The sequence below is a fragment of the Chaetodon auriga genome, chromosome 14, assembly GCF_051107435.1.
Source record: "Chaetodon auriga isolate fChaAug3 chromosome 14, fChaAug3.hap1, whole genome shotgun sequence".
Taxonomy (NCBI): Eukaryota; Metazoa; Chordata; class Actinopteri; order Chaetodontiformes; family Chaetodontidae; genus Chaetodon; species Chaetodon auriga.
This window is the reverse complement of record NC_135087.1, coordinates 7,619,357-7,627,436: the sequence shown is the minus strand read 5'-3', so window position 1 is coordinate 7,627,436 and position 8,080 is coordinate 7,619,357. Positions and strand designations below refer to the sequence as shown.

The 8,080-nt window shown below is 43.6% G+C and overlaps 1 pseudogene across 1 annotated transcript; it reads left to right on the top strand.

Annotated features, from left to right (window-relative positions):
* The first annotated feature begins 1,494 nt into the window (after window positions 1-1,494).
* On the top strand, window positions 1,495-5,337 carry LOC143331871 (Ig lambda-2 chain C region pseudogene; annotated as a pseudogene). Its single transcript, XR_013078164.1, has 3 exons — window positions 1,495-1,527; window positions 3,783-3,834; window positions 4,750-5,337. The product of XR_013078164.1 is annotated as an Ig lambda-2 chain C region pseudogene (transcript).
* The last annotated feature ends 2,743 nt before the right edge of the window (window positions 5,338-8,080 follow it).

Below are 8,080 nucleotides of genomic sequence, written 5' to 3'. Positions count from 1 at the left end.
TTGTCACTACTGGAGGCTGAGTCACAGTCACCTGACCGCTGCATCCTGCAGACAAAAACAAATCATTCATTGATCAGCAGAAAGAAATGAGAGAAAAGGCAGCACATCATGTTTGAAATGTTGCTGAGAGAATGAACCTGTGAAACAGCAGCAGGCCAGCGTCCAGATGAGGATGGTGATGAGAGTCATGGTGCTCTTGCTTTCTGCTGTGTTGACTGACAGATGTGAGTCCTGCAGTGTTGAACTCACAGGACTATAAACCTTCTCAGTTCACTGGAGGATCAGCTGACCATGCAAAGCCTCCTCTCTATGGAAATCATCTCTCTGCTCTCAACACACTCAAGGCAACGTGGATTTGAATTATTTGAATGTAGCTGTAAAAGCAGATTTTTATGCTTCTTAATTTAAAACTGTTAGTATTAATCCTGTTGAATGTTTGTGGCAATCAGTGATTACTTTCTGTTGTTGTTCAAATTTAATTCTGCATTTTAACTTGAAGCTGCATCTGAGAAACTGTCTGTGAGTTTGTTTCAGTTTTATTTAGATTGATTGTGGTTCTGCTTGATGCAAGAACTTAAAGTGTGAGGAGCAGTGATGCATCAAAGTCATGCAAATACAGTGAAGGAGGCAAACACATACCTGTTCATGTGAAACAGAAAGAGCAGAGGTGAGGTGGAGCCACACTTCATCATCTTGACCATCATTCAGACATTAAAGGTCCATCTAGATAACGTCGACTTTTTTCTCTTCTTTGTGTTTCGTCTTTTCATTGTCAACAATCTCCTTTTACTTCTTCATGTTTTATGTTATCTTCTCCTTCCCCATTAACATATCTATGGCACCCCCTGTTGGCAGACTGGTTCAACACTAAACTCAATGTGAGCTGACTGGAGATTTGCGGTGATGATTTTAAAATTTCACTCAATCAGTTTTTCTACCTCAGTAATCTCCCACTTTATATGAGGCTGAATGCTGTCTTTCGAGATTTTGATGTTTCTGCCTCGACTGTAATGATCATCTACAGCAAATCAGGATTATCCAAAGAGCCAACAGGTGAAACACCTGGTTTGAGGGATGGTGACCAACTTTAAGATGCTGATTAGACAACATGATTATTGCACAGGTGTGCCTTAGGCTGGCCTCAATAAAAGGCCACTCTGAAATGTGCAGTTTTGCTTTATGGGGGGGGGGGGTCTGGGGGGGGGTCAGAAAACCAGTCAGTATCTGGTGTGACCACCATTTGCCTCACGCAGTGTGACACATCTCCTTCGCATGGAGTTGATCAGGTTGTTGATTGTGGCCTGTTGAATGTTGGTCCACTCCTCTTCAATGGCTGTGCCAAGTTGCTGGATTTTGGCAGGAACTGGAACACGCTGTCGTCGTCGATACGCCGATCCAGAGCATCCCAATGGGTGACATGTCTGGTGAGTATGCTGGCCATGCAAGAACTGGGATGTTTTCAGCTTCCAGGAATTGTGTACAGATCCTTGCATCATGGGGCCGTGCATTGTCATGCTGCAACATGAGGTGATGGTCATGGATGAATGGCACAACAATGGGCCTCAGGATCTCGTCACGGTATCTCTGTGCATTCAAAATGCCATCAATAAAATATACCTGTGTTCGTTGTCCATAACATATGCCTGCCCATACCATAACTCCACCGCCACCATGGGCCACTCCATCCACAACGCTGACATCAGCAAACCGCTCACCCACAAGACACCACACACGCTGTCTGCCATCTGCCCTGAACAGTGAAAACCTGGATTCATCCGTGAAGAGAACACCTCTCCAACGTGCCAGACGACATCGAATGTGAGCATTCGCCCACTCAAGTCGGTGACGACGACGAACTGCAGTCGGGTCGAGACCCCGATGAGGACGACAAACATGCAGACGAGCTTCCCTGAGACGGTTTCTGACAGTTTGTGCAGAAATTCTTTGGTTATGCAAACTGATTGTTGCAGCAGCTGTCCAGGTGGCTGGTCTCAGACGATCTTGGAGGTGAACATGCTGTATGTGGAGGTCCTGGGCTGCTGTGGTTACACGTGGTCTGTGGTTGTGAGGCCGGTTGGATGTACTGCCAAATTGTCTGAAACGCCTTTGGAGACGGCTTATGGTAGAGAAATGAACATTCAATTCACGGGCAACAGCTGTGGTGGACATTCCTGCAGTCAGCATGACAATTACACACTCCCTCAGCATGGTGTGTGATAAATCTGAACATTCTAGAGAGGCCTTTTATTGAGGCCAGCCTAAGGCACACCTGTGCAATATTCTTCATATGCCACACCTGTGAGGTGGGATGGATTATCTTTGGAAAGGAGAAGTGCTCACTAACACAGACTTAGACAGATTTGTGAACAATATGTGAGAGAAAATGGTCTTTTATGTATATAGAAAATGTTTTAGATCTTTGAGTTCAGCTCATGACAAATGGGAGCAAAAACAAAAGTGCTGAGTTGATATTTTTGTTTAGTGTAGTTTGTGCTTGGTGAGGTTACTGTCAGCTCTGTGTTCAGTGGTCTGTGTCAGAGTCTCTTCCTCTTCAGCAGCTGCAGTCGGTTCCTGCTGTAACAGCTCAGTGTCTCTGCAGTCTGACTGAGGGAGGTTTTTGTACAGCTACAAATCACTGTGTGAACACCCAAGCACTGTTTATAATGTGGGAACTCTGACAGTAATAAACTGCTGCATCTTCAGTCTGAACTCCACTGATGGTCAAAGTGAAGTCAGAGCTGCTTCCACTGCCACTAAACCGAGCTGGTGTTCCTGAAACTCGTGTGCTTGCATATTTTATTAGGAGCTTTGGAGGCTGTCCAGATTTCTGTTGATACCAGTGCATCTCCTCATTGCCATCTGACCATCTGTAAACAGGTTTGCTGGTTTTACAGGTGACAGTGACAGTGGATCCTGCAGTCGATGTCACTACTGGAGGCTGAGTCACAGTCACCTGACCGCTGCATCCTGCAGACAAAAACAAATCATTCATTGATCAGCAGAAAGAAATGAGAGAAAAGGCAGCACATCATGTTTGAAATGTTGCTGAGAGAATGAACCTGTGAAACAGCAGCAGGCCAGCGTCCAGATGAGGATGGTGATGAGAGTCATGGTGCTCGTGCTTTCTGCTGTGTTGACTGACAGATGTGAGTCCTGCAGTGTTGAACTCACAGGACTATAAACCTTCTCAGTTCACTGGAGGATCAGCTGACCATGCAAAGCCTCCTCTCTATGGAAATCATCTCTCTGCCCTCAACACACTCAAGGCAACGTGGGACACAAAATCAGGAGAAATACTGTTTGGATTGACACCATCTATGATCTTAATGGAACACAAGGAAATATTTATATTACAAGTGCAGTTGAGGATTTAAGGAGAAGTTTGTGTCCACTGTGGTTGGTATGATGTGTCTGTTTGTCTGCCTTTCATTTACTGACAGGGTTCACTGCAGATAAATAATGGAATTCACTTCAGCTTATTGTGAGTTTGGAAATTATTATTATTAAAAAGCATCATGTTCATTCAACCAAGTATCACCTGATAGAAAACTGTCAAAAAAAATGACTTTATTACAAGAAGACTGTCGTTGTTTGTCTGTCTGGTGCAGAAAACTAAAGAAAAATGAAAGAAATAAGCTTCATTTATACAATAATTTCAATCCATATCACTTAAAATGCTTTGCAGATTCAGAAACATGTCATTTTATTTTCGTCAGAGACTTTTTTCAGTGTATAGATGCTTGTTGACAGTGCAGGAGGTTTTTGTACGGCCACTTCATCAGTTTGTATCACTGTGGAACACTTTTGGTGGAGGAACCAAACTCATCATTGACTGTAAGTATCACAGATTTATCATTTCTACAACATGAAAGATCAAACTTAATTTCGTAAAGTCAACTAATTTAATCAGAAATTATTGAAGGAGTTTCAAATGTGTGTATTTATTGTTATTTATCAAGCTTGGCTGAAATCGCAATTTGGCTTTCATTGTGCAAAGATTCACTTTATTTTTGTGTTTCTGATAATATTAAGGTTAAATAAATGCCAAATAAGTTACATTTTCTCTTATTTTATTTTCAATTGACTTTTTATGAGACAAAATGTGCTTGTGGAATTGGTCTGAGGAAAAGTTTAATGCTAAAAAATGACACCAAATTTCTTATTTTTTACATTCAAACTGTTATTAAAATGAAATAAAATCTGTTTATAAAACAAATAAGTCAGTTTATATGTTCATGCAGTCCAGCTGTAGTTTGTGTTCACAGTTCGTTAGTTTAAAGTGGTGAAAAGGAAGTGAAACAGACAGATGACAAAGTCTTTAACTGGATACAGACATTACATTTTGACAAACAAGAAAATCATTGAAGGCATGAATTATTTACTGTCAAACATTATAAATTAGACATGAAGATTAAATTTCATGATCATTATTCTGAATATTTCTTTATATTTACACTCGTGTTGCATATGATTGTCTTGTTCTGAGTGATTTGTGATGAGTGCCTCAGTCGAAAATTCATGAGTTTAAATGTCAAAATGAGATTAAGTTTGAGCATTTAGTTTTATTTGTTAGCGCCTCATTTGGTCCCATCTGTCACCTCCTCTCCTCTGTCTGATCACAGTATGGTGCACACAGCTCGTCCACAGTCGTGTTAACCTCTGTCATGTGTGGTCAGTGTGTCGTGTTCAGCTGTGTGTCCTACAGTGGGAGTTAATCTGCTCCTGGTGTGTCTCTGCTCTCCCCTCCAGCTGGCTCCACGGTCAGGCCCTCGGTCTCTCTGCTTCCCCCCTCCTCTGAGCAGCTCTCCGGGGGCTCGGCCACGCTGGCCTGCCTGCTGAGCGGCTACTCTCCTGAGGGAGCCGTGGTGAGCTGGGAGGTGGACGGCACGCAGGTGACAGAGGGGGTCCTGAGCAGCTCCGAGGAGGAGAAGAGCGGACGCTACAGCAGCAGCAGCACCCTGAGCCTGAGCAAGGAGCGCTGGATGCAGGGAGAGCTGTACTCCTGCAAGGTCCTCCATAAGGGCCACAGCCAGACCCAGTCCCTCCACAGGAGCCAGTGTCAGGCCTAGAGGGGCTGGCTGGAGCCCAGGACAGGAGCTCTGTGTGTGTGTGTGTTGGGGGGCAGCAGGAGGAACACACCTGCTGCTCTCATCAATATGACTTTTAATGTTTGCAGAGGAAACTAAAGCTTTGTGTGACAGAGAACAACACTGCTGTAAAGTGTTGGACAACAACAACTTAGAGAGAAATGTGTGTAGCTCAGCAGCTGGATGTGAGTGTGCTTCATAACTGTCATGTTGATGGTTGATGTTTGTGCTAATAAAGCTTGAAGTGATGAACAACTTGATGAAGTGTTTGGTCTTTTATCTCATGAAGAGCAGCAAGAAATTAAATGCTTTTAGAACTTCAGCTGATTCTCCTCTCTGTGGAGAATGAAAAGTTTTGGACTGATGTTGTAAATATTCGTGTCTCTAATGTCATTTCTTTTAAATCATAATGAACTCTATTCAGTGATAGAAAAATATCAAAAATGCTTGTTTTCATCTTGACAATAAACCCATGAACAACCGATTTTGTGAAAGTATGTTGGTGAAGATCGGTTCAATCTGTCTGCTCCTAGTGTTCTCTGTGTCCCTTTACCCCAGTGTTATGTGTCTGTCTGTCTCAGCTGGGTGTTTCCCTGCACCCAGCTGACTCCGCCTCTCAGGCAGCACACCTGGAGCACATGAACCTGATTCGAGTTCAGGTACTAATGGAAGAGACGGAGCTAGAGTGGTTGCCAGATTATCCTGATCTCTCCCATGAGTCATCCAGAACCGAGCTCAGTGAGTACTTCCAGTCTGTGCCTAGTTGCGATCTCTGTCTTTTGCCGGTGGTTTTTCTTGTGTTTCACCTGTGCTTTGTCTGTTCGCAGTGCCTACCAGCCACGTTCAGCCGTTGCCAGGCCTCAGCTTCCCACGTGGAGAAATTGTTTGTTCCTCTCATCGAGTGCACCTTTTGTTTGTTCTCTCCGCTCCTTATGAGTGTGTTTTCTGTTATGCTTATTGTTAATAAATTTGGTTTGGTTTTTTTACTCTTGTCTCCTGGTCTGTACTTTGAGTCCCATAATTGATAATATGGGCCAGGCCTACCAATGTTGAGGCAACACTTGTCTGCTTTGTAGACAGCAGAGCGATTTAAAATACTTTTAAGAGAAAACAATTAATTTATGAGTGTGAATGTGTAGTTTGTGCTTGGTGAGGTTACTGTCAGCTCTGTGTTCAGTGGTCTGTGTCAGAGTCTCTTCCTCTTCAGCAGCTGCAGTCGGTTCCTGCTGTAACAGCTCAGTGTCTCTGCAGTCTGACTGAGGGAGGTTTTTGTACAGCTACAAATCACTGTGTGAACACCCAAGCACTGTTTATGTTATGTTCACTCTTACAGTAATAAACTGCTGCATCTTCAGTCTGAACTCCACTGATGGTCAAAGTGAAGTCGGAGCTGCTTCCACTGCCACTAAACCGAGCTGGTGTTCCTGATTCTCGTGTGCTTACATGTCTTATTAGGAGCTTTGGAGCCTGTCCAGATTTCTGTTGATACCAGAACATATAGTCATTACTACTGTATCTGTAAACAGGTTTGCTGGTTTTACAGGTGACAGTGACAGTGGATCCTGCAGTCGATGTCACTACTGGACGCTGAGTCACAGTCACCTGACCGCTGCATCCTGCAGACGAAAACAAATCATTCATTGATCAGCAGAAAGAAATGAGAGAAAAGGCAGCACATCATGTTTGAAATGTTGCTGAGAGAATGAACCTGTGAAACAGCAGCAGGCCAGCGTCCAGATGAGGATGGTGATGAGAGTCATGGTGCTCGTGCTTTCTGCTGTGTCGACTGACAGATGTGAGTCCTGCAGTGTTGAACTCACAGGACTATAAACCTTCTCAGTTCACTGGAGGATCAGCTGACCATGCAAAGCCTCCTCTCTATGGAAATCATCTCTCTGCTCTCAACACACTCAAGGCAATGGATTTGAATTATTTGAATGTAGCTGTAAAAGCAGATTTTTATGCTTCTTAATATAAATCTGTTAGTATTACAGTTTTTCTTGATTGCTAAGACACATTTCTTGAAAGCTGCTCTCCTTTTCTCTAAACTGTGAACACAAAACCCAATTTTCAAGCTACATTCACAAAACCTCAGACTCCTCTTGCAAGACCAAACTTTCACCTCAAAACAGTTTAATCTGTGCTCAAAACCGAAACAAAGACAGACAGTTTCTAAAATGCTGCTACTGAGCAGTCACTAAACATTACATAGAAAACTCAATGCTCAGGACATGAAGCTCGAGAAATAAATGTTTCTTGTTCATTGTAGGCTAAATGTATGTAGCAAAACAAAAAAACTGTGCATTTAGCACTTATACATAGTAAACAAAAAAAAAAGTGCAAGAAACAGAAATCTTGAAATCAGAAAAAAATAAAGCACAAAAATATTCAAATGAGAAGTGCATTACTCAGCCACAGCATCATTTCTCCGTACTGGGTCAGGCCACAGGACTTCATCCACATCACAGGCCACATTTTGTCTGGCCAGGCAACGGGGGAAAAAGTCCCTGGCATGCCGTATCCAGGCTTGGCATGCCTCCACACCTGTGTCACCACAGGCTCGTTCCATGGCTTGCAGGAGATTCACCCTGGTGTAAGGTTGGCGTTCATAAACCTTCCACCGCCATGAGGAGAAGAATTCTTCATTGGGGTTCAGGAAAGGGGAGGACAGTGGAAGGAAAAGATTGATAAAACCTTGGTTCATATTGAACCACTCTCTAACCTGGAGGGCTCTGTGAAAACTCACATTGTCCCAAACAACAACATAGATGGGATCCTGCTGCCCTAACAGAGCATCTTGCATGTGATTGAGGAACATAAGGAGCTGGTGAGTGTTGTAGGGCCCCAGGTTGGCATGATGGTGGACAACCCCATGATTGCTGATGGCAGCACACAATGTGACGTTGCCACCACGCTGCCCAGGGACACCAACAATGGCCCGCTGGCCAATCACGCTACAGCCTCTCTTTCTCCTATTGGTGAGATTAAACCCA